The following is an 11,992-nucleotide window of genomic DNA, read 5'->3' on the forward strand; positions in this document are numbered from 1 at the left end:
GAAGTACCTTTACTCTGTTTCTAAAGAACCTATGAATCTGCTGTTATGACTTGCATTTGTTTGCTATCATCTCACCTGAAGTACTTCTAGGATCTTGGCCAACTCTTCATTATGCCCCCAAAGTGTGTTTTTGTTCTTATTGTTCTTTAGTTGAGACTTAGCAGGATTGATACGTGAAAAACAAACCAAATAAACAAATTAAAAGCTGGGAAGAGATGACTTAGTTATATTCAATGATTTTCAGCGCAGGCTGTTTTAGTTGGCACTACTTCCATCTACTCCTGACCCAGGTAGTACGAATCTTACTTCTCTGTCCTAATAGCATATGGTCAGGGTTTTCTTATCTGGGGTCTTCTATTTCCATATATAAATAGGTAAGTATTTATGAATTTATACAGTACTACCCACCCAATATCTACTTAAAAAAAAAAACAAAACTCAAGAATGCTCTGAATTTAGCATTTAGTACTCTGACTCACTGAGAGGTCCTTTACTTTAAGGTCATTTAGTACAAAGCTGGCTAGTGATTTTAGGGAATCCTTCAACTTTTGCACTTTTGCAACCTCTTACTCCTGCAGTTCATATCACTGTTATGGTCTGAATATGTCTCCTCAGAACTCATATGACAAAATCCTAACTTTCAAAGGTTATGGTATTAGGAGGGGGGGCCTTTGGAACGTGCTTAAATCATGAGAGTAGAACACTGATGAACACGATTAGTTAATATCTTATAGAAGAGACTCCAGAGAGATCCCTAATCCCTTGTGTCATGTGAAGATACAATGAGAAGTATGTGACCCACAACAGGGTCCTCACTCAGCCACACTGATACCCTGATCTCAGAATTCCAGCCTCCTGAACTGTGAGCAATAAATTTCTATAATTTTTAGAAACATAAACAGTATTTTACATTGTGCTATTTTGTTATAGAAGCCTGAATGTACTAAGACATATCATACTTTGCGTGCCCCAGCCATAGTGAAAATGCTCATAATGTCACTGGGATATTATAGATGAATACATATTAATGGTTTGCTTCAAAAATAAGAGGAAATAGTTTTCCCAAAGACATACAGTAGTCACAAGGTATTCTTTCTGAGCTAGTTAAGTTTCCTGATTGAGGCTGACAATACCACTACATATGTTACCTACTTATAAAAATACTTGAAAGCATTACTTTTTAAGATTGTAAGAACATTCTAAATCAAAATACAATGTATTTAGAGAGTATTAGAACATTCTGACTCTTGATAGGAGTAGCTTTTTTGGGGGGGATACTGCATTACAAATGAGAAATCTAGCAAATCTAAGTTATCAAAATGAGAGTCATATTCAAGTGAAACAATAACTAAAATACTTGTATATTTTAATCCATTGTAAATCAGTCTGAGATTGAGATTCAGAGAATATAGATCAGAGTTACGTTTTAAGGCTTAATAGAATCATAATATTGAAAATGAATTACTTATTTTTTCATACTTATTTTTTCTCTATTTAAATCACCAGGTAATTGAAGAATGAAACTATAATTTTAATTTTTAAATATAAATGTATGCTTTGGGGTACTTCAAATTTTTCTACCATTTTTTATTAGGTTGAATTGTTTAAAAACAGTTGAGTCTTGATGATAACAATATTTTGGACTAATGGTAAGACTCAGTTTTTTTCTCATAATTTTTGTGATTTTCCATACAAGTCAAAATAAACTATTTTTACTGTAAATATTTACTTCCTCAATAACAATTTTTTAAAAAAATTCTGAAATAAATGCAATGTAGTTACTTTTTATTCAATCATTATTTTGAACAGATTGCACTGAGATTTTAAAAACTCATATTCATTCCAACCATCAATTGAAATTTAAAACCTAGAGTAAAGATACTGTTTTTAATAAAACCTTAGAATAATGTTTGTAAAAATACGTTGCATTTGTTTCTTTTATCTCCTGAAAATGTGAGCAAACAGACTGCAAGACAGTAAAGGAATTGGAAAAACTCCAAGAATATTCAAAGTAAACATTTTTTTCAGAGCAGAGTTGTAATTAGCTAACACACTAAAGAATTCCTTCTGAAAGCATCTTGCAAAACTTACGAGATTTTCTCTTAAAACATATTCATGCCTGCAGGTAGAGATCTGCCTATAGGTGTTTATCACCTGTCTTCACTGAAAATGAAAAAAAAAAATTAAGGCCATTTTTTTTTTCTAACAGTATATATTAACATTCTTTAGTCTGAAAGAAATGTCTGAAAGCATATGTACCTACAGATGGGAATGCATTAGCAAGATTTTTCTACTAAAGGCCAATATCAGTAAAATAGACTAGACTGTGTATAAGTTGGGATAATCAGGGAGAAAAGCAAATAATGATACTAAGTACAAATTAATAATATGTCACTTTGCACAAAAAGTTAGAGAAGTAGATTTTGTGTGCTTGTTTGTTTTGTTTTGGCTTTTTCTCTAGGATTATGAGTTGCATTTTTAGTATTTAATGTCTGCTGGAATACTGACATCTCTCCTCCAAAAAAAAAAATTACACTAATTTTTAAGGTACCTAATTCTGTAAAACCTCTTCCTAAGGGATGTTTATGAGAGAAATAAAAGATAAAAGAGCAAAACAACAACTTTCCTGCCTAAAGGGTTGGTTGCAGTGGTAACGCTTTTACTCATTGACTTCAGAATAGACAGCTGAACTGTAAGTCGGGGATCTGACTCTCCATGAGATATTTTCATAAGACAAAGTCATTATTTTTATATCACCCAAATTCTATTATATCTAAATCTTGTCTCAGTTTTAGCATTCATGTATTGCTTTTTACTGAGTTCTCTAACCCTATGTTTCTCCAAAGGATTTCCAAATGATGATTTAAAAAATATCAGGTTACCCAAAAACATCTCTGTGCATTTCTGTGTTTATATCTTTATGAAATATATATCTCCTAATTCACAGTAAAATTCTCATCCCACATCATTGTCATGTACCCCACATGCTTACATCATCCACATATAACCTGCATGTACATCCACAACCATAAAACTCCCATAGACACTCACTGTATTTACATATTATTATCTTACAGTTTTCAAGGAAATAAAGGCTCATTGTCTTGTTTACTTCTTAGAACAAACCTGTGAAGAGACTTTTACTGTACTCAGTTCAGAGAAATGGAAACTGTTTTATAGAAAGCTAACGTTGCAGAATAATATTCATATTAAATGGCAGAGCTCTGATTTCTAAATCAACTAGTGACAATTTGATTGAGGAGCCTACTCATAAAAGCTTTGAATGCTGGAGATTGTAAATTCCAAGGGAAAGTGCTATATGATTTTACTCTTAACACTAGTATATCAGTATTTAGTTCACAGGCGATGGAGCTTGCAGATGGGAAGGGGTCTGTGAGTAGACAAGAATGAAGGCAGAAATGCAAACTGGACTGAAGAGAGATACAAGCTGTTTCTAGGAGATAATCCATTCTCCACTTTGGCTTAAGATCTTTTCCTTTTTCTTTTCTTTCCTTTTCCTTTTCCCCTTTCCTTTCCTTTCCTTTCCTTTCCTTTCCTTTCCTTTCCTTTCCTTTCCTTTCCTTTCCTTTCCTTTCCTTCCTTTCCTCTTTCCTTTCCTTTCCTTCCCATCTTTCCTTTCCTTTCCTTTCCTTTCCTTTCCTTTCCTCTTCTCTTCTCTTTTTTTCTCCTTTCCCTTTTCTTCTCATCTCTTCCCTTCTCTCTCTTACCAGAGTGGTTTGCCTGTTTTTTCATTCTCTTCTTGCCCTCTGTGTATGGAGGCCAATTTCATATTTAAGTTAGAGAACTCCACAGGTTGTGAACCAACAACAATCTAGAAGCTGGCCTTGCTCCTAGGACACATATACAATATATCTACTGGAATTAACCCAAGAATGGACTTAGTACATTGTCAGTTATGAACAATTTCAGTTTTGACAGATGCCAAAATATTTTCCAAAGTTATTATACAAATATGCAATATACAAAACTTGCTGTCATTAACCCTTGGTATTATCAGACTTTGAAATCAGGGTGCTATGACCATTAGAAGAATGGACAACCTCCTTCTTGTCAAATTTGTCACATTGCTGTAAATAACATTTTCATTCTCCCAAATCCAATTTTCACTTCTTCATTTTCTATATTGCTTTACTTAAATAAGAAAAACCTCTACTATTTTAGTTACAATTCTCCCACACAAACTTATTGTTCTATTTTATTTTTCTCATTGTATATTTATTATCTGTGACAACTCTAATAAAATTTATGTACTATAAAGTTTTTGATTTTTAAAAATCTTTTTGTTCATTAGTGTATATGTATTTCCTGGAAAGATGTCTAGTAGATGCTAGTAGCTCAATAAATGCTCACTGAGTGAATGAATAAATAAATGCATATGTAGATGGTCAATCAATTTAAAACACAGATTCTAAAGAATATACAGTTAAGTCTGAGAGGTAGTGTAATGGAGTTCAGAAGTGGCTCTGATACTTTACCACTATCTGTATTCACATCCTCTGCAGTGTAATTTTGTAGTGCCTACAATTCTTACTGCAGTTTTAGGAATATTGCTATTTAGGAATTGCTTTGGTCAATTTTACACAAGCAACATTTACCCTGCACTTCAGTGATTGGATTTGCTTTCACTCAAGCTTTCTGCCTTTTCTATGATAACATGTATGAGCTCTCTTGGTGAAAGATGAAAACATGTGGAATAGAAGTGTTAAAGTCAAAACCATCCTATGTCAAATAAGAGATAGTTGGCTTTATATAAGTGAGAAGACCTAGTTAATATCAGCGTATCTGCCCTAATGGACTATTGCTGATTATGGGAAAGCACAGATCAGATTAGAGAAGTCTAGTCCAGATCTACTGGATCTTACTGACTCATGAGCTAAATAACCTTTTATTTTTTATGTCAGTAACTCTTAACGGTGATTTGATTTGCATCATTATTTTAGTAATAGATAGATATTAAAGAAGAATATTCTACTTGGAGCCACTTTCATGACCACAGGTTAGTAGCAGTCAAAATCAGGATTTTGAGTCTGAATTTCATCCTTGTAAATTCAGATAGGAGGTTGTTACTAACTATTTGCTGATTTACCTTAGTACAAAGGTGAACTTTCATGAGTTGGCATAGAAATGAAGACCCATGAGCACTCCAGTCCATCAGAGCTTTTTTCCAAATGGAGGGGAAATCACCTAAAATATGGCCACCTGCTTATATGGAATAAAAGTAAAGGCAAAAATAAAATTATATACGAAAATTTTATAAGTTTTTTAATATATGTAGAGTAAAATATATGTTTCTTGGTTGTACACATAGTCCTTGTTCATATCTTTCCTTCTGCAGACTGATAAGTAATATAACTGGCAACACAGATCAATAAGAAGGAGTCTTTTACCCTTAGTATACCTGGACTAGAATGGAAGTTATTACTGATTAAATTTATCCAAAATAATACCTACCAGAAATCATTCTTGCAAGCATTCCCTATCAATTTAACTAACCAGACTAGAACAGCAACACTAAACAGAAAAGCTGTCTACCTCAGTGACACACTATCGATAATTCTGAAAAGTGATCAAAGGTCAATCCGCCAGACGCAGGCAAGAACAAGACATGGTGCAATGAAGCCTTCCTCACTGCAGGACACCCAGGTCAACTTTGGCAGGAATCATAAGTCTGGCATGCGGTGGTAGCCTATACATTTGAGACCAAGAGTCCTTCACTCTGTGCCCAGTGTCTGATAGTAGATGTGTTGCCATGTCTTTTACAAAGATGGATTCAGGCTGCCATGGTGGCAATGTCAGTCATGCGGTTTCCATCAACAGTGATTCCAGTTGATGCTTTCATAGGAAAGTTCTATACTGTGAACATCTATATGAGAGACTTGTGGTTCAATCAGTATCTGTTGATTTTTTCCCCCCACAGTTCATGTGATCCAAAAAAAGGATGTCTTTAATCATTACTCTATTGTTTTCCAAGTAGCAGACCAAATAGCTAGCTAGGCTACTGGCAACATTTCAAGATCCAATAAAACTATCACCACATTCATCAAGAGGAACATAGGTCAGTGCTATCAGAGTGTCCTTCCTTGGATTATGCCCATAGAGCAGAGCAAATACGTTCCTTTCAGATCTGCATAGCTAGCCATAGCAGCCTAGTGGACACATTCAAAATTCAATTTTCCAGATAAACAGGACCAGGTATTTAGGAGAAATCTTATTGAATCATGAGCTTTGCTTCAGGCAGTTTAGTGGGGGACAAGTTTCTCCCAAAGGAACAGCTGCACTTTTTCACGTAAAACTAAGATGCCAGCTAGAGCCAAGCTGGAATCATTCACACGTTATTCAGAATAGAAAAGTGAGAGGAATGAGATTTAATTGAGGCACAGTTTGGAGTTCAAAGACATTGGTTATAGAATCTATCTTAAACTGTTTAGAGATTGTATTGTTTTATCATTTTCTGAACCATAGACATATATGTGTGTGCATGCATATACACACATGCATATACACTCTCCTGTGTGTATATATAAAATAAAAATTAATCTTTGCATAATATTTGCTGTTTGAGACTACAGTCCCCTCACTTTTCTTCTTTCTACTGAAGTTTAAGATTGTTTAAAATATTTTTACAGTTTTTTTTCAAACCTGAAATACAAATAAATCTTTCCTGTTACAATAAAAGTAAGCTTGACATCCACATGTCTTTATTTATTTCTTTAATCTGTAAATGTCTTAGAATTCTCAAATCATTTGTTTACCAAAAAGACCTGGGCTGGGTTCTGGCAATACAAAGATCAGTCAAACCTCATCTTTACCTCTGATGTATCTCTTATTCTCCCAGCGTGTCTTAATGTCACATGGCAAGAAGCGCATCCTGCAAACTAAAAAACTGAGTCTGAGCTTACAATAAACCCCCAGGCTGAAGCTCCTCTACATGCTCCTGATAATCCCTTCAAATAGGGTAAGTATGTTTCTGATACAATCTGGGAAATAATGGCATATGCCCTGGCTCTCTGCTGACATTCATTCTGTTGGATATTAGGAATGCCAACTCATGCTACCACTGAGTCACGTTGTGGAGCACATTGTGTGGCCATTCTAGAATTCTCAAAAGCACTCAAGTTCCTATCCATTAGGAAACAGGATTACTTATTTAAATCATATTGTAACTCACCACTTAAATCTTTCATGGCTTACATGCCTGGATTCTTCAATCTATTTTCACATTTAAGCCTCTGTAATTAGTTACAAGCCATTCCCACACTGCTTTGGGCTTCTCACACCAGTGACATATCCTTCAAATCATTTTTACCTTCCAGAATCATTTTTAATGCCCTCTCAAGCAGGCTCTACATTCAGCGAGGAGCCTAACTCAGTGCTCAATCTCACAACCTGAGCCAAAATCAAGAGTTGGTCACTTAACAGACTGAGCCACCCAGGCACGCCCATCAGTCAATTTCTATACTCACTGTATTCAATCCTGAGACGTTATTAAATATAAGTTTAGGTTAACCTTCCAGAGGGCTACTTATCCTTTAGGCATACCAGTCTTATAAATTCTTAATTTTACGTGAATTCAGCTGCCTCCCTACCCAAATAAGACAGATGGCTCTAGTTCCATATAGTAAATTAGTACCATTGGGACCGCTGTCATTGTATGGTTGTATGTTACATAGGCTGTCAGTGCTATCCATCAATCCTATTGTAATAATCACCCCACAGAGATGGGATCAATTCCCACTCCCACCTCCAAGGCTTGTTTTGGATGTTGAAGTGGATGATGCCAGACAGGCACCAAGAGAGCATGAAAGTGTCATTACTCACAAAATGCTGCTCTCTGGGAACGAGCAGAGCAGGCCTCTGAAGCTGGTTTGACAATGTCTCGGGAAGTCAGGGAAAGGAAACTGGTTTGAGGTTTTGATGGTGACTAAAGAGTAGTTCCAGGGTGACACTTCTGCAATTCTGTATGCACTTTAGACAGAACCCTCATGATGAAACTTCCCCACAGACTCAGAGGAGGAAGTACTCAGGATTCCTTGTTAGCTGGGCAGATGTGAAGCAGAAGGAAAAGAGGGAGGAGTGTGTCTTCAAAGGATCAGTGGTCAAACATCAAAAATGAGTCAGACTCTTTATTACATCTACTATGTTACTTGCTACTATCTGCTGGATTTTTTGTTTCCCATAATGGTCAGAACTTTCCCATTCTTCACAAATATCACTATCCTTTGTCTGAACTTTGAACTTACTCCTAGTTTAGAGAAAGTAGTTACCACGTGGGAACTCTTTAAAGATCTTGCTCCTCTTGCATCCAAAGTACATCTATCTGTATTTGTAACCAGTTTGTTTGTTTGTTTTCTCTATTTTTGCTTTGACTGCATTCTTGTTTACATTTCCAGGGGCCTGGTTTTAGTATCCCCTCTGTCCTATCAGTAATTATAATAGATAGATTTTAAATTTTTCCTTCAGTTGAGACATAAAAAATCGAAAAGCACACAAAAGGTTTGTAAACCATTGAGGTTAGCACAAAGATAACAACTGCATAGCCACCAGGTAATGAGATAGAACACTGCCAGCACGTCAGACCCCCAACCACTCTTCACTCCTCTTCTTCAAAGGCAACTGCTTTTCTAAGTCCTATCACTCCAGTGTAGTTTCACCTGTCGTTGAGTTTTAAATAAATGGAGCACACAATACATATTCTTTTATTACAGTCATTTTTCTTTTCATTTTGTTTCTTTGGGTCTGTTTAAGAACTCTCCCTATCCAGAGTGATGAAGATATTCATTCTCCTACATTACCATTATTTAATTTCAATGTTCACCTGACATTGGTTTTGGTGTGTGATGCGAGATAGTGTCAAGTTTAAGTGACAGAACTCTAAGTTCTTACAAACTACATAAACACAGACTGGGGAAAAGAAAATCACTATTACAAAAAGAAGGTAAAATATACAATGAGAAGGTAAGTTTTGATTTAAGCTGTGACTCTGAGGGGAAAAAATTTGGCAAGAAGTAATAAGGAAGGACCCAGTGAGTATCACTAACCCTACTCTATGTGCTGACAGAGGGAGTAGTACCATGAGAAAACAGCAAAATCTGTATTTGTGTGAGAAGGGTCTTCTGACAAGAGAAGTGTCTGTGAGCAAAAAGAACACAAGCAATGCCCACTCTACAGAATGGCAGAGAGAAAGTGGGGAAGACTAACACCCCGACCTCTCCCATGTTGACAACTGATTTCCTGCCAGGGCTTTCTTTTACCTGAGGGAAAGATGGTCCGCTTGAAGCCACTGTAGGAATCAGTTTCATAAGTTCAGAGTACTGCAGAGATGGTCACAGAATCACTCCAAAAAGCAAAATAACCAGCACAAATTCTAATAGAAATACTAGGCAAACGTGTAAAACCTAGCAGACATTTGCATATGGGAAAATTGAATGAACAAAATTTCTTGAAAGAAAAACAAATATAATGGATTGTATGAAATGACTGGTTTATTAAACAAAAACCAAGATAGGAATGTGCAAAAAGATAGCCAAACATGTGTGGGGTTCTGACTGATGAAAGAGGACTGCAGAAAAGCTTAAATGTATGAAATCCAATTTTTATGTTTTATACTTTCAGTTTTATGCTTATACTTTCATGTTTTATACACTAAATGTAGCATTTAGTGATATTTGTATAAATCATATTTGAGAAATTCTGATTGGTGGGGACTATACTAGAAACAAGAACAACAGAAACACTATGAAGAACTCTACTGCAATTGTCCAGGCATGAGAAGATTACTATCTCCTAAGGATAATTGGCTATAGAAATGGAAACTATAAATTAAAAAGAAATTTAAGAGAACAAAAGTTGTATGTGTCTGTTTACTGAGATCTGCTTACTCCAGCATACAAAGTGTTGTGTTGCCAAAGGGAGCCAATGATTTTGATAGTATAAGAGTTTTCATCATAAAAAATAATTTTTATTGGCTATAAGGAAAGCACTAAGTTAGGGAATATAAGGATCGGAAATATATTAATGATAATCTGTCTGATTATTCTTGGGACAAGCTAAAAAAAGTAAGGAAAAAAATGCAAAAATCTGACTTAAGAGTATTGGATCGCAGTTAAAATAGAGGAAAAGATATTAATGCATATAAAAAGCACTGAGGTTGGTTTGTGGAATTCTTGCCTTATTTTGTAGGAAATCTGTTTTTCACCATACATGAAACAATATGTGTAAACTCCATAACATGTTCTCTTTTCTTAGTCCGAGCTTTATAAACTCTGTGTCTATATAGATTGTAAGATTAACAAATCACTTTTTAGTTTTTCTTTTACTCTTTCTCTCAACCCCTTTCTGTCTCTCTCTGTGTATCTATATCTTTCAATGCCTCTATCTCTCTGGAAAAGTTTAAAATAAACTTATGCAGTTTTACATCAAGGGTGTGAAACAACAGAGGCTCTGTACCATTGTTGGTAAAAGCATAATTTGACATAATCACTTTGGAACATACGTTTTGCTGTACTTACAAAAACTAAAGATAGTTATATTTATGAACTAACTTCTGCTTCTTGATATATAACTTTTTAAAAAAAGGAATGCAACTAAAAATAAAAGGAAGTGCTTATGTCTGCCAAAACAATGTTCAAAATGTTCATAAATGATTATTTGACAAACAGATGGGTAATCTTTCCTCTCTTTATTTCCCTTCCCTTCCCTCCTTCCTTTCTCTCCTTCTTTCTTTCTTCTTCTCTCTTCCTCTCTCTGTTTTCCTTCCTTCCTTCCTTCCTTCCTTCCTTCCTTCCTCTCTCTTTTTTCTTTTCTTTTTTCTTTTCTTTTCTTTTTTCTTTTCTTTCTTTTCTTTTTCTTTTCTTTCTTTTCTTTTCTTTTCTCTTTTCTTTTCTTTTCTTTTCTTTTCTTTTCTTTTCTTTTCTTTTCTTTTCTTTTCTTTTCTTTCCTTCTTTCACAAAGGAATACTACACAGCCGTAGAGGTACACATAAAAGCAAAAAGGAAACTCACATTCATAATATTTTAGTTAAAGAAATCAAACACATGAGAATGTATTCTGTATGAGTCTAGCTGTAAGGTGTCAGAAATAGGCCATAGAGATCAATGATGGTAATTGAGTGTTTACTAAGGGCTAACACTAACGTATGTAAAGGAGACTTCCAGGGGATGTAAATATTCTATATCTTGATCTGTTACATGAATGTCTGTACATGTAAAAATTTATCAATCACTACACTAAAGATTTGTGGATTTTACTATCATCAATGAGAACTGCACTTTTTTAGGACATAACTTGGGAAAATTGCAGGCTCTTTAGAGAAGTCCACACGTATATATCACGGCATCAGAATAAATTATTTTTCTAGTTTGCTTCCGCTTAATGTTTATTAAAAATGGAGTTCTTTTTTTTATTTTATCATTTTTGAAAGGTATTTTTGCTGGATATAGAATTACAGTTTGATTTTTTCTTTCAATATTTTAAAGATATTGTGCCTCTGTCTTTTCACTTGCATTGTTCCTGACAAGAAATATAATGCCATCTTTATATTTATTCTTGAATACCTCATTGTTTTTATTCTCTAGCTGGTTTTAGGATTTTTTTATCACTAATTTTGTGCAACTTGGTTGTAGTTATGATATGGCTTGATGTAGGTTTTTTTTGTGTGTGTTTCTAGTGCTTAAGATTGTTGAGATTGTTGGGTCTCTGGGTTTATAGTTTTAATCAAATTAGGAAAAACCCTAAGCACTACTTCCTTCCATATTTTTACCCTTCCTTCTCTCTTAGGTGCTCAAATTACATATGTACATAATTTGCTTCAGGTCATTTTGCAGTTTACTGAAATTCAGTTAAAATTCTTTTTTGGGGGGTGTCTTTTTTTCTATCTTTGTTCTTTGATAGTTTCTATTGCTGTGTTCCCAAGTTCACTAGTTTTTTTCAGCAATGTCTGATTGTTACTCCATTCCTGTATAGAGACATTGCA

This window comes from Ailuropoda melanoleuca, chromosome 5 (genome assembly GCF_002007445.2).
Source record: "Ailuropoda melanoleuca isolate Jingjing chromosome 5, ASM200744v2, whole genome shotgun sequence".
NCBI classification, from domain to species: Eukaryota; Metazoa; Chordata; class Mammalia; order Carnivora; family Ursidae; genus Ailuropoda; species Ailuropoda melanoleuca.